At 45.0% G+C, this 22,119-nt stretch overlaps 1 long non-coding RNA gene across 1 annotated transcript; it reads right to left on the reverse strand.

The window, feature by feature from the left end:
* Positions 1-1,310: 1,310 nt before the first annotated feature.
* LOC102988486 (uncharacterized) lies at positions 1,311-22,092 on the reverse strand. Its single transcript, XR_447652.3, has 3 exons — positions 22,006-22,092; positions 14,041-14,214; positions 1,311-1,354 (listed from the first exon to the last, which is right to left on the reverse strand). It is a non-coding gene; the product is annotated as an uncharacterized lncRNA (long non-coding RNA).
* Between the last annotated feature and the right edge of the window lie 27 nt (positions 22,093-22,119).

The raw sequence follows: 22,119 nt of genomic DNA on the forward strand, positions 1-22,119 counted from the left end.
GGCAGATGCACGGTTCTTCACACAAGGCTGGGGGGTGGGGGGATCGCGTCACCACGGAGATAGAAACCAACCAAACAGTGCGTTCTCGACTTTTCCTTTCGTGCCCGTGTCTGTTTAACTCCACATCACATACCGTTGTAAAAGGGGCACAAAGGTCGGCAGGCACTCAGAGCCTAGCTGGTGCAGCTCCGTACTTTCATCAAGATACGCACTTGACAAAAGCAAACCCACCCCCGACCTCCCGGCTGCCCGCACCGTGCTCAGCCCGAAGAAGACGCCTGCTCAGCGTGGACCAGGCGCCCCGAGTCCGGGTCTTGGCCCCGATGGGACTGAGCAGCGCCTGCTGGAAGGAAGATGGTCCAGGCTCGGCGCTCAGTGTAAAGACGCCCAGATCCCGGCCGCGGCAGACGCTCAGCGAAGATGCTCTGAACTTGGTCCAGAGGGACCAGCCCACCCGGGGCGAGGCTCTCAGGAGGCCGGGACCTCTCTCGGGTCCCCAGCCCCGCGTGGGTGAAACAACACCCCTGGAGGCTCTGAGAATTTCCTACGTAAGCTCATCTGGCGGCAACACTCAGACTGGCCTGAACGTCTTGGCAGAACAGGACTTAACCTGGCTCGGGGCTGTGCCGGGGCCCCCTCCTGTTTAGAGAGAAAATCCAGACATTTCTCTGCAGAGGGAGGCGCGCAGCTAAGGGCCGGCGTCCCAGAAGCAGCCTTGGAGGGTTTGTGAAATATACAACGTATATACTCTTCTAAGGCCTTAACCATCCTGGACCACACGCAGCCCTCCCCGTCCCGGCTCAGGGCCCGTGGGCGGTTGTGAGCTCCACTCTCTGCATGTCAGCGGTCGTGTCCCCTTCCACCAAGGGGAGCCCGGGGGGCACAGAGGTTGGACCAGGCTTGCCGCATCTGTCCTCAGCATCTGTTGTAAGACAGGCCCCGAAAGAAGCAGGAGCTTCTCAGTGCTCACCCTTGGGAACACCGACCTCCAAAACGATGACAACGCATGTATATTTGAAATTCTTAAAAGCATCAGAGTTACTGCTATTCCTAATCTGTCCTGACATAATTTGGAAATACACGGGAAGAAGCCAAAAAAGGTTCTTACCTGAAAAAGTAGGTTTCGACCCTGTCGTAATGGCCAGGTGTCAGTTCGAGGGGAGGGCAGTCGACGGCCGAAGGCCTCACCGTGAACACGCCCGTCGCCAAGGCCACGAAGAGCACAGGCAGCAGCAGGTCGGAGGCGGGGCCCTTCCAGGCCCGACGTGAGTGGCGGAGCCGCTTCAGCAGGAGGGCGGCCGTCTGTGCCCAGAGCAGGGGCCGCCCGCACCAGGGGGGCCAGCAGGCGTGCCGTCTGAGGGGACAGGGAGATACGGCAGGTTAGTGCCCGGGGCCCACGTCGTGCAGGTCCCTTCACTGATCCTTCAGCACAGAGCGCCAGCGGCTCCCACTCCACCCTAAGTAAGGACACCCCGGAAAGTTACACACACGGGGCGTCGCGCGACATTAAACACAAGGACAGAAGTCACGGTGGCCCCCACTCCGCTCCTGCTTCCGAAGGGGGGGCAGGCAGACGCAAAAGGATGGGGAGAAGGGGCTTGTGTTTATTCTTACGGGTTGAAACAAAGCCTGAGACGTGAGCCTGAATGCCCGCACAAGAAGTACAAAACCAAGACGTTCCAAGGTCCCTGAGCCACCAAGGGAGGGGTGGGAGGTGGCAGAGAGGGCACTGCCCCCCTGACACCCCCTCTCCTGGTTCTCCTCCTCTGTTCTCACCCCGTGTCTCCCCCCTCGCAGGGTACATCCTGGTCAGGATTCGGGCGGCCCCACGCCGGCCTCTCCCCAGGTCCCTGCCGACCCCCGCACCCCGCATCCTCTGCCACGTCCGGGGCATCCCCGGTGAGGAGGAGCTGGGCAGCCTCACGGCGCAGCGGGTCCCGGCCTCGCCTCAGCAGCGCTGGCCTCCCTTCCTTACGCGGCAAATCTGCTAACAGCCCTCCGCGAACAGAGAGGCAAAAGGTAAACCCGGAAAGCGCAGCACGAACTGGGCGTCCTGGCCTGGTCCTCCTGCCAGGCTCCCTCGTAAGGGGCTCATCGGGGTCCACAGACTCTGTGCAGTGAACCTGCCCCCATTCCGGCCAAACAGCCCCTGAGAGCAGATTCTGCATCCGGCTGAGAAGGCAAAGTTGGGAGCAAACAGAGAGGCCCACGGACTGCAGCCTCCAGCCAAGCACATCTAAAGGACGGCGCGGCTGAACCTCGGCCAGGCCCACGGACCCCCCCCCCCACTGATTCCTCCTAAAGAATCGCACAAGAAAAGCGGCCTCTGAAAGAACAGATGTGGGAGCTCCCTGGTGGTCCAGTGGTTAGGACTCAGCACTTTCACCGCCGCGGCCCAGGTTCAATCCCTGGTCGGGGAACTGAGATCCCATCAGCCATGCAGCGTGGCCAAAAAAAAAAAAAAAGGAAGAAACAAGGAACAGATAAGCTAACTTGACTGTACTGCTTACAAACATCAAACTGAAATACAGTTAATAAAAGAGCAGTGAATAAGCTTAAAGTCCCGGAAGAAAACACTTTTAAAGAAACTACCATCTTGAAAGATAAAAGATTGATAATAGCATGGAGAGCAGAGCTGCAGAGACACAGCTGGAGAAGAAAATGCATATCTGTAGGTCCTCCCTGAGAGCCAGTGTGTGCAGGCTCTGGCTCTTTGGTTTCTGTCCTCAAAAAAGGTGTAACACAGGGATTGAGATAAAAATGTAAACAACCCAGCACAATGTAAACTAGCGTAATGAGGTGGGCAGTGCTTCAAGGATTGGAATCAAAGACGCAGTCTTGGGAGGTGTAGGGGGAAAGTGGGGGCATTTAGGCAGACTCCTTAAGACCCACCAGGAGATGTTTGAAGGCAGTCAGGAAAATCTGGATGTTTAAAGACCAGCACGTGAGCTATTGACCAGCGTGGCATATTCGGCAGATAACCGTGTGAAGCGCTGAGCACGCGCGGCAGGTGGCAGAAGGTGAAGCCCTTTACCAGACGCTTTGAAGACTAGGGATGACAGGCTTTACTGCACTGAAGGTCAGATGGTGAGATGCACATTATGATACAAAGTAACATTTTATTGTAAAACAAGCAGCACTCTCTAATGAGGCTGGGCTTGTGGTGAAAATAGTGGTTGATACTTCCGACTACATGTCAGATTCACCTGGAGACCTTTTTAAAAATGCTGATTTCCAGGTCCCACCTCAGACAGAATCAGATCTTCACTGACTCAGAGATTAAAATCTGCTTTAAAAAAAAAAAAAGAAAACAAAAACTCCCCAGGGGATTCTGATGCTCGGCTGGGTTAACGAATTGCTGATTTATTGCACAACTAATGGTGATTCATATATAACCCTCATAAAGCAGTTATTAAATCAGCAGATAGAGAGACTCTAGTGCTAGAAAAGGTATATTAAGCTAAATGTGATCCTTCATCGTATAAACATAGACACGCCTACAAAATACCCCCTTCCTGATCATTTTAGGAGACTCTAATGCGGGATAATACTGATGCATGGCATTATGTATGCGGACCTATTAGGGTAATTACGTGAATTATCTAACTCAAGCAGAAATAACTGAGATGTTGTTGGTTGCCAAGCCCCTAGATTCCAAAATGACTGCTGAGATGACTGCTTGCTGTTCTCACGGCCTCTGGCTCAGGAGCTGTTTCTCCGCCAAGACAGACGCCTCACCGTTTCCATTCAAGAGGACCTGAAAGTCACCGGTGGGCCCGAGGGCTTGTGCCTCCACCACACCTCTGGTCACTGCCCACCGGAAGCCACACCCCTCGGGTCAGCATCCTTCGACTGCACATCTGGTCACCGCAGCTGCTGCCACGCTGTGCACCTTCTCACATATGTGCACCGCAGGCCGTGACTGCAAACCCCTGTTCAAGTCGCAGAGGGTTTTGTCTGCACAGCAGGTGCTACAAAATGGAAAGAGCACGTGACCATCTGGGTGGTGCATTTGCCTGGTGATGGAGGAGCGTGGCCCGGGTCAGACTACGGCCCTGTGCCCTCTGGCTGTGCTCCAGAGGGGACCACCACAAGCATCACTGTGGCGTGGGGACGGCTCCATCTTTCAATCCACGTAAACCGGGATTTGAATCCAGTCTCAGCCACCAACATGCTGTGTGACTTCTGGAAGCTTCCCTAACCTCTCTGGATGCCATTTCCCCCAGTTGTAAAATAGAGACTTGTAGTATTTTCCCTTGAAGTAATGAGTATTATTATTACCACACTTATGAAACTACCAGTCCTAGTAAATGCTCATCAGACAGCCTCAGTAAGTCCGTGGGGAAAGGCGTTTCTTATATTAAGAAAAACAAATTTTCCCCACCTTCCCATATATGTTAATTAGACACAAATTGGAAAAATAAAGAGCTAAGATAGTTGATGTCATGAATCCAACCACCAAGCAAATATTCACAGCTAAACTCATGAAAGTATTCATATGAATAATTTAACAGACAAAACTGAAATACTGGATCAAATTGTTATGAATTATCTCATTTGACTTATGAGTGCAATTATATTCAAGGACTCCAGTTACATCCATAATTATTCACTCCCATTTACACTGACGATCAAATTGCTTAGGGAAGATGTCCAGACTTCTTTTCTGGTCAGGTGGCTTCAATTGTTAAAAGATTACTTAAAGACTCAGCATCCAACCCAGAATGCGATCTCCACGTTGCCAAGTTCATCCAAATATTCATGAAGATTTTAAAACAAAGCATTATAAATGTAATGCCTTCAAGTCAATTTTTGAAAAATGAATACTCCAAAAGAAAACTGGGCAAACACCATGCCTGAATATGCAGTTCCTTAAAAAAAAAAAAACCTACAAAATAGCTAACATATGTTTATTGCAAAATCAGATATTTTCATGTAAGAAAATTTATCTGGAAAATAAATTTTCAGATTATCAATATGGTAAGGATTAAAAACAATGTCCACCCCTACTATTGCTGAGTGTTTTAGGAAATGGGCCTTCTTAACAGTGCTGCTGGGAGAACAGACCTGTTCAGTCTTACTGGGGGAAGCAAATATGAACCACCTTTGATCAGCTTAATTCCAATCCAAGAGTTGTATTAGTCAAAAAGCAATAGAAATTCATCAAATATAGCAAACAAGGTGGTTTGTTACATCTTATAGAAAATAGTAGCAAGAAGTTGTCTGACACAGGGGATTAATTGAACAATTTAAAATACAACCACTCAATGGAGAAAAATGTGTTACAAAATAACACATATGGAATGAATATAAGTTACTAACAATACTAAACTAGAAAAATTATTACTGTTTTGGTGTATATACTTTAGTGAAAAGTTGTTGTCTTTTATGAAATAATTTCTACACTCTATACACTATTTGAATTTGACCAAGTGATTTTTTAGATTCAAAAAGTTAAAGTGGTACTTCCCTGGTGGCGCAGTGGATAAGACTCCGCACTCCCAATGCAGGGGGCCCGGCTTCCATCCCTGGTCAGGGAACTAGATCCCACGTGCATGCTGCAGCTAAGAGTTCGCATGCCACAACTAAGGAGTCCACGAGCCATAACTAAGGAGCCCACCTGCCACAACTAAGACCCAGTGCAACTAAATAAATAAACAAATATCTTTTTTAAAAAGTTAAAGTACTATATACATTTTCAACCTACTTATCAAAGATTTCTATTTATTTGTGTGGTGAGATCATGCTACTTTTTCTTCTTCACAGTTTTCTGGTTTTTTGAACAATGAATATTTATGCATCTTGTAATCAATAATTATTCTGTAAAGACTGTATACTTATTTGGGAGATGCATGATTTTATGAAATAGAAATAGTATCTTTCTTTGTTCACTGAGTTAAGAGAATTTTAGAGTTGAAGTGGATCTTTAAAATAATGTAATTCAAACCTTTCACTTATTTATAAATACACCCAGTTCAGGAGAAATTGTGAAGTGAGTTAATTTGGGAGAACGAAGCAGAGTATTTATTATGTGTAAGTGCTATGCTAGTTCCTTAGGTTTTCTCTTTGAATGAAGTTCTCAAAGCTTTTAGTCTTCTAATAGAGTCAAACGTAACGAAACATGACAATTAACCATGACCAACACAGTGTACTGTATTTAACAGTGGGTCAGACTTCTCCAAGGGGCTGCCACTGCTAGGAATTCAAGGAGTAAACGGTGTTCTCTGACAGCTAGGGAGGGTGCCTGGCGTGGGGAGGATCTCCTTGGAGTAGACATGGGTTCTGAGTCAGAAACACGGTACATCAGGTATTAGGGATATGGCCGGCCCTCCGTATCTGCCTCAGAAAATATTCAAGAAAAAAAAATACTCCAGAAAGTTCCAAAAAGCAACACTTGGATTTGTCACACACTGGTAACTATTTACTGAGCATATATATTGTATCAGGTATTATAACTAATCTAGAGATGATTTAAAACATACAGGAGGATGTGTGTAGGTTATATGCAAATACTACACCATTTTATATAAGGGACTTGAGCATCCAGGGATTTGGGTATTCACAGGGGTCCTGGAACCAACCCCCCCTCGGATGCTGAGGGATGACCATATTTTCTACTGCACCGCAGTCATGATCTGGGACTTCAAAATCATTAGCAGACAAAAAAAGGCTTAAATCATTTCATCTGTTCTCACCAATGCAGAAAATAGAATCAGCAAGCTGTATGGAAAACTAACAGTGCCGGATGGCTCCTGGGGGGTAGGCTTTTAATCAAACAGGTAAATACCTGCAGATGGGCATTAATGTTGAAAATGTGTCCCAGCACCAGGACTCGGGAATCCCAACCTCGCGTGGACACACTGACGTCTGCACAGGCAGCATGCCGCCAGTGACCCCATTCAGAGCACAAAAGGCTTAGGTGGGGTGGTCCCCAATCTTTGTCCTGGTAAAGACTATAATTGTGTGACATTTATGTAAATTATGACTGAATTATGAATAATAATTCGTACCATTTAAGGAAGAAAAACTAACAAAATCAAATATCGTCCTATTAAGAAAGGAAGTGGGGGGGACAGGGGAGGGAAGGAGAGGAAAAGAGAAAAAAGAGAAAATCGAAAAAAATGGGAAAAAAGGAAAGGAGAAATTTTGTGACACCTTGGTATGCTTAGTAATATGACATAAAACCCAAAATACAATTATTTCTTAAATATTAAACTTGGTAACATAAAAATATACAAAACTTAAACCCATGCTAGATTACCGTACCCTTGCTTTTGAAAAGCAAAAGGAATACTATGTTTAACTCTTTAAAAAGCTAACAAGTAGACTATATTTATCTAAATTGTTTTAATAATAATCTCACAGCTCTGTATCACCCAACTTTTATGATGCTTTACCTGTTTTCTTGTAACAACCATACTATTTTCTTGTACATGATTTTTCTTAAAAAAAGAAAAAAATAGGTGATAGAGTAATTTTCTACGTGAAAAGCCACTGAAGGTTCCAATTGCTATACAGGTATATCTGATTCTTTGAAAAGCACTATGATTGTTGAAAAGATGCTCAACATCACTAATTATTAGAGAAATGCATATCAAAACTACAACGAGATATCACCTCACACTGGTCAGATTGGCCATCATCAAAAAATCTACAAATAAATGCTGGAGAGGGTGTGGAGAAAAGGGAACCCTCTTGCACTGTTGGAGGGAATGTAAATTGGTGCAGCCACTATGGAGAACAGTATGGAGGTTCCTTAAAAAACTAAAAATAGAACAACCGTACGACCCAGCAATAGCACTACTGGGCACATATCCAGACAAAAACATTCGAAAAGATACATGTACCCCGATGTTCACTGCAGCATTATTTACAATAGCCAGGACATGGAAGCAACCTAAATGTCCATCAACAAAGGAGTGGATAAAGAGGATGTGGCACATATACGCAATGGAATACTACTCAGCCATAAAAAAGAATGAAATAATACCATTTCAGCAACATGGATGGACCTAGAGGTGATCATACTAAGCGAAGTAAGTCAGACAGAGAAAGACAAATATCATACAATATCATTTATATGTGGAATCTAAAACATGACACAAATGAACTTATCTATGAAACAGAAACAGACTCAGAGACATAGAGAACAGACTTGTGGTTACCAAGGGGGAGGGGGTTTGGGGGAGGGAAGGACTGGGAGTTTGGGGTTAGCAGATGCAAACTATTATATATAGGATGGATAAATAACAAGGTACTACTGTATAGCACAGAGAACTATATTCAATATCCTGTGATAAACCACAATGGAAAAGAATATGAAAAAGAATGTATGTATATGTATAACTGAATCACTTTGCTGTACAAAACTTACACTTTGCTTACAGAACACTATAAATCAACTATACTTCAATAAAAATATTTTTTAAAAAGCATTATGATCGTGATACGCAAAATGTTAAAAGAATCAAATTAGGATTTCACTTTGGAATAGGGTCATCCCTTACACCTAGCCGTTTTTTGAATAACTTAAATGTTGCTGAAACCCCTTTGTTTAAACCTGCCTTGAAAAGATAGTGACTTGACATTCGGCGAACCAGGGTACAGCCTGGCTCTGCCACCAACTACATACATTCCCTGGGCTGGTCGCAAGCTCAGAATTTGGGTTTCGTCTTAAACGCACCAAAGACAGGTCCTCCTGAAGCTTCTCAACGGCCTCACACTTGGGTTTTTCAAACCTGAGCTCCCTCCAGAGTTCTAACAGACGGTTAGGAAAAGGACCTGGGGACACTTCCTGCTGCATCCCCACTGCGAACTCAGCCTTGGCCCTCATCTCTGGTTCTGCTCTGCATGGGTCAGATGGATGAGGGACGGATGGACGCTGACCAAATGCTGTACCCAGCACCCCCTCTGTTCTGTTTCTCACCTCACTGAGCTGAGGCTCCCCCCCCAACCCCACCCCAAGGCCATTCTTCCTACTTGGGAAACACCCCCTGTGCATTTCCCCAGCCCCCCCCCCGCAACGTCCTGTCTCGGCTGTGACAGTCATGCCTGGTGGGCCTCACGCAAAGCCGTCTTCAAGCCACCAGCGGTGGGTCCATCTCAATCTGATTTCAATCAGTGTAAACAAGAACGCTGAAGTGGGTGATGAGGCAAAGAGATGAGTTGGTGGTTTTAAGAGAGGCAAAGAGAGCTGCTCAGACACCCCACAGCATCTCATGCCATCAGGGAGGAGGGAACGGAGGTACCGGTTCAGGATGCCCGGCTCAACCCCCCTTCGCTCCGGCCAGGAGGTGAGCGTGGAGGAGGGTGCCCTCGAGGGCACCTCTGTCTTCAGTTGTCCTGTCGTTAAGTTTGAGGCAGCGACTACCTTAAGAGAAGTAAAACACGTTCTTCGTCAAATATTTCACGAGAAGATGCAATTCCAGTTCAGGAAGTGAGGATTGTACCTATTCTTCACCAACCTTAGGCACGTTCGCTGGCAGGTCTGATCTGCACGCTGGCGAGAACTCCATCTCCACACAATTTCCCCGCTTCCCGAGGCCCCAGCGGAAGCTGCTGCTTTCTGGCACCTGCCACCAGCATTAACACGCCCAAGTCTATTTCAATCCCACTTTCATTCTGGCAGACGGTTTTCTGCAAAGCACCCGCCGTCAGCTCTCGGCTGATTTTAGCGAACGCGGCACACAAACCTTCTTTGGCGTGTGTAACTGGCAGCAGACCCGTCTCCTCTCCACCTCTCCTGCATGTGTCTGAAGTTTGAGGAAATGGGGACAAAGAAGAAAAGACAGCTCTGCGTCTAACGCCACAGCCAAGCCTAGGAGACACACAGAATCTGCAACAGCTCTTTGAAGAGGCAGAGAATGATGGCCTCCCGGGTAGGATGGGCTGTGCAAACAGGATGGTCTGAGAAAGCAAACAACGAGAGGCTGCAGATCCTCCAGATTAATCGCTGCCGAAATCACTTCCCATCATCACAGGAAGGAGCAATTAAGAATGAAACACAGACTCAGCTCGGTGCTCTGGGATGACTTAGAGGGGTGAGACGGTGCGGGGAACAGGAAGGAGCTCCAAGAAGGAGGGGACATATGTATACCTGTGGCCGATTCACTTTGCTGTACAGCAGAAACTAACACAACATTGTAGAGCAACTATACTCCAATTTTTAAAAAGAATAATGATAAAAAACAAACAAAAAGTTCTCAAACTGCATTATGGTGATGGCTGCACAACTCAGTACGTTTACTAAATATTAATGAATTATCTATTTAAAATCAGTTGAATAAAGTTGTTTAAAAAAAAGAATGAAATACAGAGGATTTTATTGAGGGAGGAAAAAGAAGTTTAGGTAAAGTCATGCTGACAACCATAGAGTTATAAGAATTTCAATGCAATCTCAGATCTCGCAAGGCAAGGGAGGGGTGGAAATATGGCTTCTCAGAAAAAAGGCACAGCAGAGTCTCACAGGCGGAAAACAACGGTTTCCCAGATTCACTCTCTATTAGATGGATTTGTGAAGTTTCGCATCAAATTTGAGCCTAAAGAGATTCTTATGGGGTGTTTTTCATAGCAGTGACCACAGACCACCTAAATCAAAGGAAACTGGGGTGCCTGCTTAAAAATGTAAATGTCTAAGTCTTTGGAATCAACATTTGTGGAAATTGGGCCTAAGAAACTGCCAATTTAAAAAACATCAGCTCATCTTGCTTTTGATACGTGTGTATATATCTATAAATAAAGTAGCCGCCCTAAGACACGTGAGGTGCTGCCCACCATGGTTCTGAATTCCCTTTTCCTGATGTTAGCAACGCTGAGCTTCTCTTCATGTAACTGTTGGCCGTCTGTACGTCTTCTTTGGAAATATGTCTGTTCAGGTCCTTTGCCCGTTTTTAAATCAGGTTATTTGTTTCTTTGTTACTGAGCTGTAGGAGTGCCTTATACATTTTGGATATTAACCCCCTATCAGATATATGGTTTGCAGATATTTTCTTTCATTCTGTAGGTTGCCTTTTCATTCTGCTGTTTCTTTTGCTGTGCAGAAACTTTTGGCAAGAATATGGAAAAGTTAGAACCCTTGTACCCTCATATATATATATATATATATATATATATATATATATATAATGGAATATTATTTAGCAATAAAAAGGAGGGAAATCCTATCACGTATGACAACATGGGTGAAGTCAGAGGACATTACACTAAGTGAAATAAGCTGGACCCGGAAGGATAAATACTTTTGATTCCACTTATATGAGGAATAAACTAGTCAAACTCATAGGAACAGAGCATAGAATTGTGGTTGCCAAGGTGTGGGAGGGGATAGGGGATTTGTCCTTCAATGGGTATAAAGTTTGAGTTAAGCAAGATGATTAGATTCCAGAGCTGTGCAGGCAACACTGTGCCCAGAGCCAACTTAAAGTGTTTACTGAGAGGGCAGCTCTCACGTCATGTGTTCTTAGCACACATAAAAAAGAAGAGGGAGATGCACGAGAACATTTTTGGGTTTGTGAATATGTTTACTACCTTGATTGTAGCGATGATGTCACAAACTCATCAAACTGTATACATTAAGTATGTGGAGTTTTTTTATATCAATTATACAATAAGGCTTTTTAAAAAAATAAAAGCACCCAGGGGACTTCCCTGGTGGTCCAGTGGTTGAGACTCCACACTTCCAATTCAGGGGGCACGGGTTCGATCCCTGGTCGGGGAACTAGATCCCCCCCCACATACACAAGAGCATCCGGGTGATTTTTTAAAGATTCCTCTAAAAAGCTCTCTTCTCTTAAAACTATATCCTGAACACAGCGGCTGGGGCTGTGACACATCAGTGAGCTGTCTGTCCCAGGACCTGCTCCTCCAAAGACCAGACATGCGTAGTGATGCACGGGTACCGGAAGCCTGGGGTGGCCCTAGCGAGGCCGGAGGATCACCACCTGCCTCCAGTGCAGGGCCACGGGTTCACCAAAGTACCGTCTGGTCAGTTAGGCGAGAAACGTGTTCAACGTCTGTGATGCAAGGGGGTTGCGTGGGGTGCTCGGGATACGGCAGTAAGAAGGACAGCCCCGGGCCCGTCCCCTGGGTCTGGCAGTCGTGTCGGGGAAAACAAGCACAGTTAGCTGTTCGGTGCAACCTGTCCCAGGCACTGCAAGGGTAAGAGGGCCTCCCTGAGCACCCAGAACCAGGGGCGTGGCCCGGTCTGTGCAGCTGGAGAAGACTTCTCTGAAAAGGGAACAATTCAACCACACGCGGAAGAACAGGTAGGGATTCTCTCCGAGACGCGGGGCGGGGAGGGGTCTCGGGGGCAGCAGAGGAGCTGTGGTGCGGGTCCCGGGGGCCAGATGGGGCCCCATCGGCTCGAGAACGGACGGGATGCAGCTTGGCCACAACGCAGACACTGCGAGGCAGGCCCCGGCCCCGGGTCCTCTGGGTCTCGGTCTGCGGGCAGAATTTGGTGCCGAAAAACGGGAAACTTTAAGTGAGGAGCTTGTAATCAAATACTTAGACGCCGCTGGCTACAGGGGAGAGTGGATGGGTGGGATCTTGGGTGAGCAGAGGGGGGTCGTGTAAACCAGGCGGAGAGAGATGATGTTCTCTGAGGGGGAGCGAGGTGCCGGGGGACCCGCGAGCTGGGCTTGACCACGCGCAGATGCGGGGCCCGGGAGGCTCCTGGCTGTAGCTGCAAGCAGGCGGTCACAGCCCCGCGGATGGCCGGAGCGGCCCCGAGAGCCCCGGGGACCAGCAGCAGAGACGAAACCGCCGCGGGCAGAGCGTGGAGCGTGGAGCTTCTGGGGCGCTGTCACCTGGAGGCCGAGGACATGTGGCGTCACCAAGTCCCGGGAAAGGGTTTCGTGCACAAAGCGGGGGCTGACCATCACTGACAGGTCAGGAGTGATGCATTCAAAGGGAGAGGCACAGGGGCCCCCGGGGAATGAGAACAAGCCCCAGGTGAGGGGCGGGGGGGCAGGACACAGCGAGCGGCCCAGGCGTGTGAGGAGGGGCCCGGCCGTGACCCAGGAGACTGGCAGGTCTCTGGACGGGAGGCGCTTTGCAGGGAAGGTCCTGTCTGTCTTGTACCACTTTGTTCCTCAAAGGAAGCGCCACGAGCACATGTAAGTCCTGACGGGAAAGACCCAGGAGACGCGAGAGACTGAAAACACAGAGGAAAGGACTCTGCCGAGAATGTGGGCAGGGACTCGTCGTGGGCTGCGGAACCGTGCTCACCTGGGCGCGCGGACAAGGAGGGGGGCGCAGAGGGCGGGTACAGGAGGTTTGCGGGGGCAGAGGTCAGTGCTCTCTGTGGTGCAGGAAGGGGGCTCCTCTGATGCGGGGGGTGCAGAGCCGTGAGGAGGGTCGACTTCCCAGAAACCAGGAGAGTGTGAGCCCCCGGGAGACACGGCTGGACGGCTGAGAGCTCGTCCTGAGAATCTCCACCGCCTGGCACCAGTGAATGAACCTCCAGGAGGATAGCGAGAGCCACGCAAATGACTGAAGAGAACTCAGCCTGGTCAAACTGTGAAAGCCCCACGCGCTGACCCTTGCAGGGATGTGACCACTCAGGACAGCAGAGAGGCCTGTGCCCGACGGGATGCTCACCCGCCCTGGGATCAGCGGGTACCAGGCGGGCGGCGCAACGCTGGAGCCGAGTGACCCTGGGAGCCCCACCCTCACCTTTGCAAAAGAAATAAAGGATCCGAAGAGACTGAAATGGCAGGCGTTGCACGTGGACGGGCGTTTCCTGCTGGACCCGCTGACGGTGGGCAGGCAGACACATAGGATGACTATAAACCTCAGCCTCCTCACCCAGACGTGGAGACAGGAGAGCTGTGAGCACTCAGAGAGGACACGCACACAACACGCGGGTTGCAGCGTCTGATGCCCTCTGGGTGCCTCCACACAGGGGCGGCTGCCATGCCTGCCTCACTGCACAGGACACAGGACGGACGTGCAGCCCAGGACCCTGTCTTCACCACTCATTTCTGTGGAGCCACTAGGGCCCCTGTGGTTAAAAAGTTATTATTCTATATTTTATCTTACCTTCACCAATCTCTCAGAGAAGCAAGAATTGAGTTACTGGCAAGCTGGCCGTGGGAGACTGTTTCTGAAGACGTAGGCATGTGTAGAGAGAAGGTCCTGTGGGTGAGGGCCCCGGGGAGTAGGAATCCATGACAAATAGTAGTTTCCAGGGTATCCGTAGGAGGAGGAAGGGTTCTGTAAATGGTTATTCCAGAAGTCACATTTCCATACTGTGGATCTCACAAACAAACAAAGCAAAGTAACTAAAACGTTTTCCCCAAAGACATTAAAACACATGGTGTCCAAAATCCTAATCTAGCATTTTGATAAAATTACTTCCAGGAAGCAGTATAATTTTTACTTAGGTACAGGCCTCATGCGGAGCTGTACGGGAGGATTTTGCAGATATATAATAAAATTGGTAAATGTAGGCAATCTCGTACCAAATTTGTTTTAATGCATCCTGGACTCGTTTTTTTCTTAGTAATGAAACACTTAGATTTTTAAATGATGTATTTTCCAGTTCCATAACTTGTAATTTCAATGATACATAACATTACATTTTTATATCATATTTTACAATGGTAATGGAAAACACTACAATTTTTCTTCCCTCAGTGTTCTTTTTTAAATTTAAAATACTACTCTTTTCCAAGTAACATTAGCTTTTTTGCATATGTTCTACTTCTAACATATTTACATGGATTTTCATAATGTTCCCCAAATTCAGAACACAAAATTATCATTTTTCAAAACAGATGTATGACCAAAATGAGGAGGATATTTGGAGGCAATACATTTTCAATGTAAATTATCCTAAGTTCTCAATGATGACAAAATGTCTAAAAGAGCATAATCATATTTTCTTTACATTTGTTTGTACATATGAAAGTCATTAACTAATGTAACATAAAAAATGAATGCTCAGGGCTTCCCTGGTGGCGCAGTGGTTGAGAGTCCGCCTGCCGATGCAGGGGACACGGGTTCGTGCCCCGGTCCGGGAGGATCCCACATGCCGCGGAGCGGCTGGGCCCGTGAGCCATGGCCGCTGAGCCTGCGCGTCCGGAGCCTGTGCTCCTCAACGGGAGAGGCCACAGCAGTGAGAGGCCCGCGTACCGCAAAAAAAAAAAAAAAAAAAAAAAGAATGCTCAGAAATTAAACCTTTAGGCAAAATTCTAGTAATGAAAAGAGAAAATAATGCCTATGCCCAGTTAAAATAAAAATTTTATATAAAACAGACGAATTTTGATATGTACAGTGGAATATTACTACATAGAAATTACACAAGCCATAACACGGATGAATCTCAGAGACAAAACATACAGGAGAAAAACAAATAATTTTGTGCATATTGTATGATTCCATTAATATGAAGTTCAAAGAAGATACAACCATTTTAAATATATGTGCATCCAACATACGAGCACCTCAATAAATAAGGCAAATACTAACAGCCATAAAAGGAGAAATAGACGGTAACACAAGAGCAGTGGGAGACTTTAACACCACACCTTCATCAATGGACAGATATCCAGACAGAAAATCAATAAGAAAACACAGGCCTTAAATGACACACTAGACCAGATGGACTTAAGTGATATTTATAGGGCATTCCATCCAAAAGCAACAGAATACACATTCTTCTCATGTGCACATGGAACATTCTCCAGGATTGACCACATGCTGGGCCTCAAAGCAAGCCTTGGTAAATTTAAGAAAATTGAAATCATATCAACCATCTTTTCCAACCACAGCACTATGAGATTAGAAATCAACTACAAGGAAAAAAAACTGTAAAAACACAAACATGTGGAGGCTAAATGATATGCTACTAAACAACCAATGGATCACTGAAGGAATCAATGAGGAAATCAAAAAATGCGTAGAGACAACTGAAAGCAAAAGCACGATGATCCAAAACCTATGTGATGCAGCAAAAGCAGTTCTAAGAGGAAAGTTTATAGCAATACAATCTTATCTCAGGAAACAAGAAAAATCTGAAATAAACAACCTAACCTTACATTTAAAGCAACTAGAGAAAGAAGAACAAACAAAACCTAAAGTTAGTATAAGGAAAGAATTCATAAAGATCAGAGCAGAAATAAATGAACTAGAAACTAAGAAAACAGTCGAAAAGATCAATAAAACTAAAAGCTCACTCTTTGAAAAGATAAACAAAATTGATACACCTTTAGCCAGACTCATCAAGAAAAAAAGGGAGAGGGCTCAAATCAATAAAATTAGAAACAAAAAAGGAGAAGTTACAATGGACACCACAGAAATATAAAGGATCATAAGAGACTACTACGAGCAACTATATGCCAATAAAATGGACAACGTGGAAGAAATTGACAAATTCTTAGAAAGGTATAACCTTCCAAGACTGAACCAGGAGGAAATAGAAAATATGAACACACCACTCACAAGTAATGAAATTGAAACTGCGATTTAAAAATTCCCAAAAAACAAAAGCAAACAGTCGAAAAGATCAATAAAACTAAAAGCTCACTCTTTGAAAAGATAAACAAAATTGATACACCTTTAGCCAGACTCATCAAGAAAAAAAGGGAGAGGGCTCAAATCAATAAAATTAGAAACAAAAAAGGAGAAGTTACAATGGACACCACAGAAATATAAAGGATCATAAGAGACTACTACGAGCAACTATATGAAATTGCAGAGGAAGGAACACTCCCAAACTCATTCTATGAGGCCACCATCACCCTGATATCAAAATTAGACAAAGATACCACAAAAAAAGAAAATTACAGGCAAGTATCTCTGATGAAAATAGAAGCAAAAATCCTCAACAAAATACTAGCAATCTGAATCCAACAATACATTAAAAGGATCATACACCATGATAAAGTGGGATTTATCCCGGGAATGCAAGAATGTTTCAATACCCACAAATCAGTGTGATACACTGCATCAACAAATTGAAGAATAAAAACCACATGATCATCTCAATAGATGCAGAAAAAGCTTTTGAAAAAATTCAACACCCATTTATGATAAAAACTTTCCAGAAAGTGGGCATAGAGGGAACCTACCTCAACGTAATAAAGGCCATATATGACAAACCTACAGCTAACATACTCAATAGTGAAAAGCTGAAAGCATTTCCTCTAAGACCAGGAACAAGACAAGGATGTCCACTCTTACCGCTATTATTCAACATAGTTTTGGAAGTTGTAGCCATGGCAAGCAGAGAAGAAAAAGAAATAGAAGGAACCCAAATTGGAAAAGAAGTAAAACTGTCACTGTCTGCAGATGACATGAAAACTACTAGAGCTCATCAATGAATTTGGTAAAGTTGCAGGATACAAAATTAATACACAGAAATCTGTTGCATTTCTATACACTAACAATGAAAGATCAGAAAGAGAAATTCAAGGAAAAGTCCCATTTACCATCACATCAAAAAGAATAAAATACCTAGGAATAAACCTACCAAAGGAGGCAAAAGACCTGCCCTCAGAAAACTATAAGACACTGATGAAAGAAATCAAAGATGATACAAACAGATAGAAAGATATATCATGTTCTTGGAGTGGAAGAATCAATATTGTCTAAATGACTATACTACCCAAGGCAATCTACAGATTCAGTGCAATCCCTATCAAATTACCAATGGGATTTTTCACAGAACTAGAAAAAAAAATCTTAAAATATGTATGGAGACATAAAAGACCCTGAATAGCCAAAGCAATCTTGAGAAAGAAAAACAGAACTGGAGGAATTAGGCTCCCTGACTTCAGACTATACTACAAAGCTACATACAAAAACAGTATGATACTGGCACAAAAACAGAAGCATAGATCAATGCAAGAGGATAGAAAGCCCAGAAATAAACCCATGTACCTATGGTCAATTAATCTACGACAAAGGAGGCAAGACTATACAATGGAGGAAAGACAGTCTCTTCAATAAGTGGTGCTGGGAAAACTGGACAGCTACATCTAAAAGAATGAAATTAGAACACTTCCTAACACCATACACAAAAATAAACTCAAAATGGATTAAAGACCTAAATGTAAGGCCGGACACTATAAAACTCTTAGAGGAAAACATAGGCAGAACTCTCTTTGACATAAATCACAGCAATATCTTTTTTGATCCACCTCCTACAGTAACAGAAATAAAAACAAAAATAAACAAATGGGACCCAGTTAAATGCAAAAGCTTTTGCACAGCAGAGGAAAACGAAAAGACAGCCCACAGAAGGGGAGAAAATATTTGCAAATGATGCAACTGATAAGGGATTAGTCTCCAAAATTTACAAACAGCTCATGCAGCTCAATATCAGAATTGCAAACAACTCAATCAAAAATGGGCAGAAGACCTAAATAGACATTTCTCCAAAGAAAACATACAGACGGCCAAGAGGCACATGAAAAGATGTTCAACATCACAAATTATTAGAGAAATGCAAATCAAAACCACAATGAGGTATCACCTCACACTGGTCAGAATGGCCATCATCAAAAAAAAAAAATGCTGGAGAGGGCATGGAGAAAAGGGAACCCTCCTACACTGTTGGTGAGAATGTAAGTTGATACAGCCACTATGGAGAACAGTATGGAAGTTCATTAAAAAACTAAAAATGGGGCTTCCCTGGTGGCGCAGTGGTTGAGAATCCGCCTGCCAATGCAGGGGACATGGGTTCGTGCCCCGGTCCGGGAAGATCCCACATGCTGTGGAGTGGCTGGGCCCATGAGCCATGGCCGCTGAGCCTGTGCGTCCGGAGCCTGTGCTCCGCAACGGGAGAGGTCACAACAGTGAGAGGCCCGCGTACCACAAAAAAAAAACCAAAACAAAACAAAAAAAAAAACAAATATTAGATTGGAAATAATTTACCCTAAGAATTTTGAAGGCATTTCTCCATTGTCTTCAAGCTTCAGAAACTGAAAGTTTGCTGCATAGCTGTTCAGAAACCTGAAATTTTTCTTATTCTGAATCCTATGTAAGAAACTTATTTTTATTTTCCTTCCCTCTTTCCCCAACCACAGCTTTTAGGATCGTCTCTTCATCCTAGCATTCTGAAATCTTCCATGGAAATGTCTTAGTGTTTTCTCAGTGGGTCCTTGCAATCTGGAAACTCATGTTCTTCAGTTATGGAAACATTTAAAATTTTTATTATTATTTTTTGGATGATTTTCTCCCTCCATTATCTCTGTGATCTCTTTCTGGAACTTTTGTTGTTATTCAGATGTTGAATCCCATGGACTAATCCTATAATTATAAAAAAATGTTTTTTTCTTTCCTTTTTCCCCATCTCCTTCATATTCTGGCTCTACTTTCTGGGAGATTTCTTTAATTTCTATTTTCCAACCCTTCTACTGACCCAAATGTAAAATAGATAGCTAGTGGGAAGCAGCCACATAGCACAAGGAGATCAGCTCGGTGCTTTGTGACCAGCTAGAGGGGTGGGACAGGGAGGGTGGGAGGGAGGGAGACGCAAGAGGGAAGAGATATGGGAACATATGTATGTGTATAACTGATTCGCTTTGTTATAAAGCAGAAACTAACGCATCATTGTAAAGCAATTATACTCCAATAAAGATGTTAACAAAATAAAAATAAAATAAAAATTATAGCTTTAAAAAAAAAAAAAACTAAAAATGGAACTACCATGTGACCCAGCAATCCCACTACTGGGCATATACCCTGAGAAAACCATAATTCAAAAAGAGTCATGCACCCCAATATTCATTGCAGCACTATTTACAATAGCCAGGACATGGAAGCAACCTAAATGTCCATCAACAGAGGAATGGATAAAGAAGATGTGGTACATATATACAATGGAATACTACTCAGCCATAGAAAGAAATGAAATAATGCCATTTGCAGAGACATGGATGGACCTGGATATTGTCATACTCAATCAGTGAAGTAAGTCAGACAAAGACAAATATCACATGATATTGCTTATAAGCAGAATCTTAAAAAAAGATACAAATGAACTTATTTACAGAACAGAAACAGAGTCACAGACTTAGAGAATGAGCTTATGGTTACAGGGGGGTGTGGGAAGCGTGGAGGGGGAGGGATAGGTTGGGAGTTTGGGATTGACATGTACACACTGCTGTATTTAAAATGGCGAAACAAGGACCTACTGCACAGCACAGGGAACACTGTTCAATACTCTGTAATAACCTAAATGGAAAAAGAATTTGAAAAAGAATAGATACATGTATATGTATAACTGAATCACTCTGCTGTACACCTGAAACTAACACAACATTATTAATCAACTGTGCTCCAATATAAAATAAAAATTAAAAAATAAGATATAAAAAAAGAAGTGGATATGTTTTAAACTGCTAAACTGATGGTAATCTGTTAACAGCAAGAGCAAACTAATGCAAATTTTGGTCACTGGAAGTGGAGAGCTGCTGTAACACATATGAATATTTAATGGAGGAATGGTGTGAAATCAGTAAGTAGACAAAAGATGGAAGAATGTTGAGTAGCATGGTGGGGAAAAGCGTAACCTTCCTTAGAGAGATGCTCAGATGCCTGAGTTTGCAGGAACCACCCATGAGGGCTCAGGAGGAAGCGAGGGCACGTGAGTGACTTGCTAGAGGGGTAGGGTCTGGCCAACCCACCTGGCTAAATAACCCAGCGACCCCACCCTAGTCACATGCCCAGGAGAAAACGTATGTCCACAGACACCTTGTACACAGGTGTTCATAGCAGCGCATTCAGAGCAGCCAAAAACTCGAAACAAGCCCAAAGACCTTCGCATCTGTACAGTGAACACTATCTGGCCATCAAAGGAGAGAAGCACTGACACAGGCCACCACACGGATGGCCCTTGAAAACATCAGGCTGAGTGAAAGCACCCAGACACAAAGGTCCATGTGCTGTGGGTTCCACTTGTGTGAATGTCCAGAACAGACAAACACACAGAGACAGACAGTAGATTAGAGTTACCCATGGCTGGAAGACCTGGGGGTCAGGGAGGCGACAGGTAAACTGATGGGGGGAGGTTTCTTCCTGGGGTATTGCAAACTGTTCTAAACATGGCGGGGGCAATGGATACACAACTCTGTGAATAAACTAAAAGCCACTGAATTGTACATGTTAAATGGGCAAATTGTGTGGTGTATGAATTACATCTCAGTAAAGCTGTTAGAATAAGATACACCTGACATAATCAATCATTAGGGAAAAAGAAATTAAAACCACATTGAGAGACCCCTACAAACCAATCACGATGCCTAAAATATGTATTTTTCAAACCTGACAGTACCAAGAGATGGGGAGCAAGAGAGGTCAATGGAAAACCAGACATATCTGGTGAGAAGGCGGTTTGGCAAACATCCTGACACGTTTAGTTTTGGTCATTTATCCGCGGCTCTGCGCGGCTGGTGGCCTGGAGCCTCTGCGGAAGGCGCTGAGGTCTGTCGCCATCCACACCTCTGGAGCCCAGCTCTGCCCTCCTTGCTGGGCTGTTGCCAGTAAGCCTGGTAAAAACTGGCTTGACTGAGGAGCGGTCACACGCGGGGTTCTGTTCCACGGCTGACGCCCGTGCGTGGAGACCTGCACACGAAACCTAAGACCACACTCTGGTCCCAAGTGGACGGAGGCTCCTGGGAGACAAGACTCACGTGAGGATTCTTCTGCACATAAACCCGTCCCAGCAAAGTGCCTGCGCATGAGACGCACATCGTGCGTACGGCCAGACTGGCTTGCTTGTGAGGCAGGAAAACAAGACAAACTGCGCCCATTATTCTAACTTTACATACTGAGACATCGTTTACGTGATAAATTAAGTTCTGAAGGAAAGGTAAAGTGTCCCACAAACACACGGCTGCTTGATTCAAGTCAGGATAAAACGCCAAGCTTGCTGCCTCTCTCCAGTTATACCCCTGACTGTGTTTTATCTCTTTCTCTTCAACTTTTAAAACAAGGGGTGTTGGTCAGGGTGGTGGCATCACCCCTCCGGCAGAAACGCAAAGAAAGCCTCTGACTTACAGACACCAGGGCCAGGCTCTGGGGGCGCCGACTCCATCCCCGGGGCAGCGTGACATTGCTTTGTGGAATCTTGCAAAAGACTCAGAAACACCTTTTTGAAAATGGAAGAGAGCT

This window comes from Physeter macrocephalus, chromosome 5 (assembly GCF_002837175.3).
Source record: "Physeter macrocephalus isolate SW-GA chromosome 5, ASM283717v5, whole genome shotgun sequence".
Taxonomy (NCBI): domain Eukaryota; kingdom Metazoa; phylum Chordata; class Mammalia; order Artiodactyla; family Physeteridae; genus Physeter; species Physeter macrocephalus.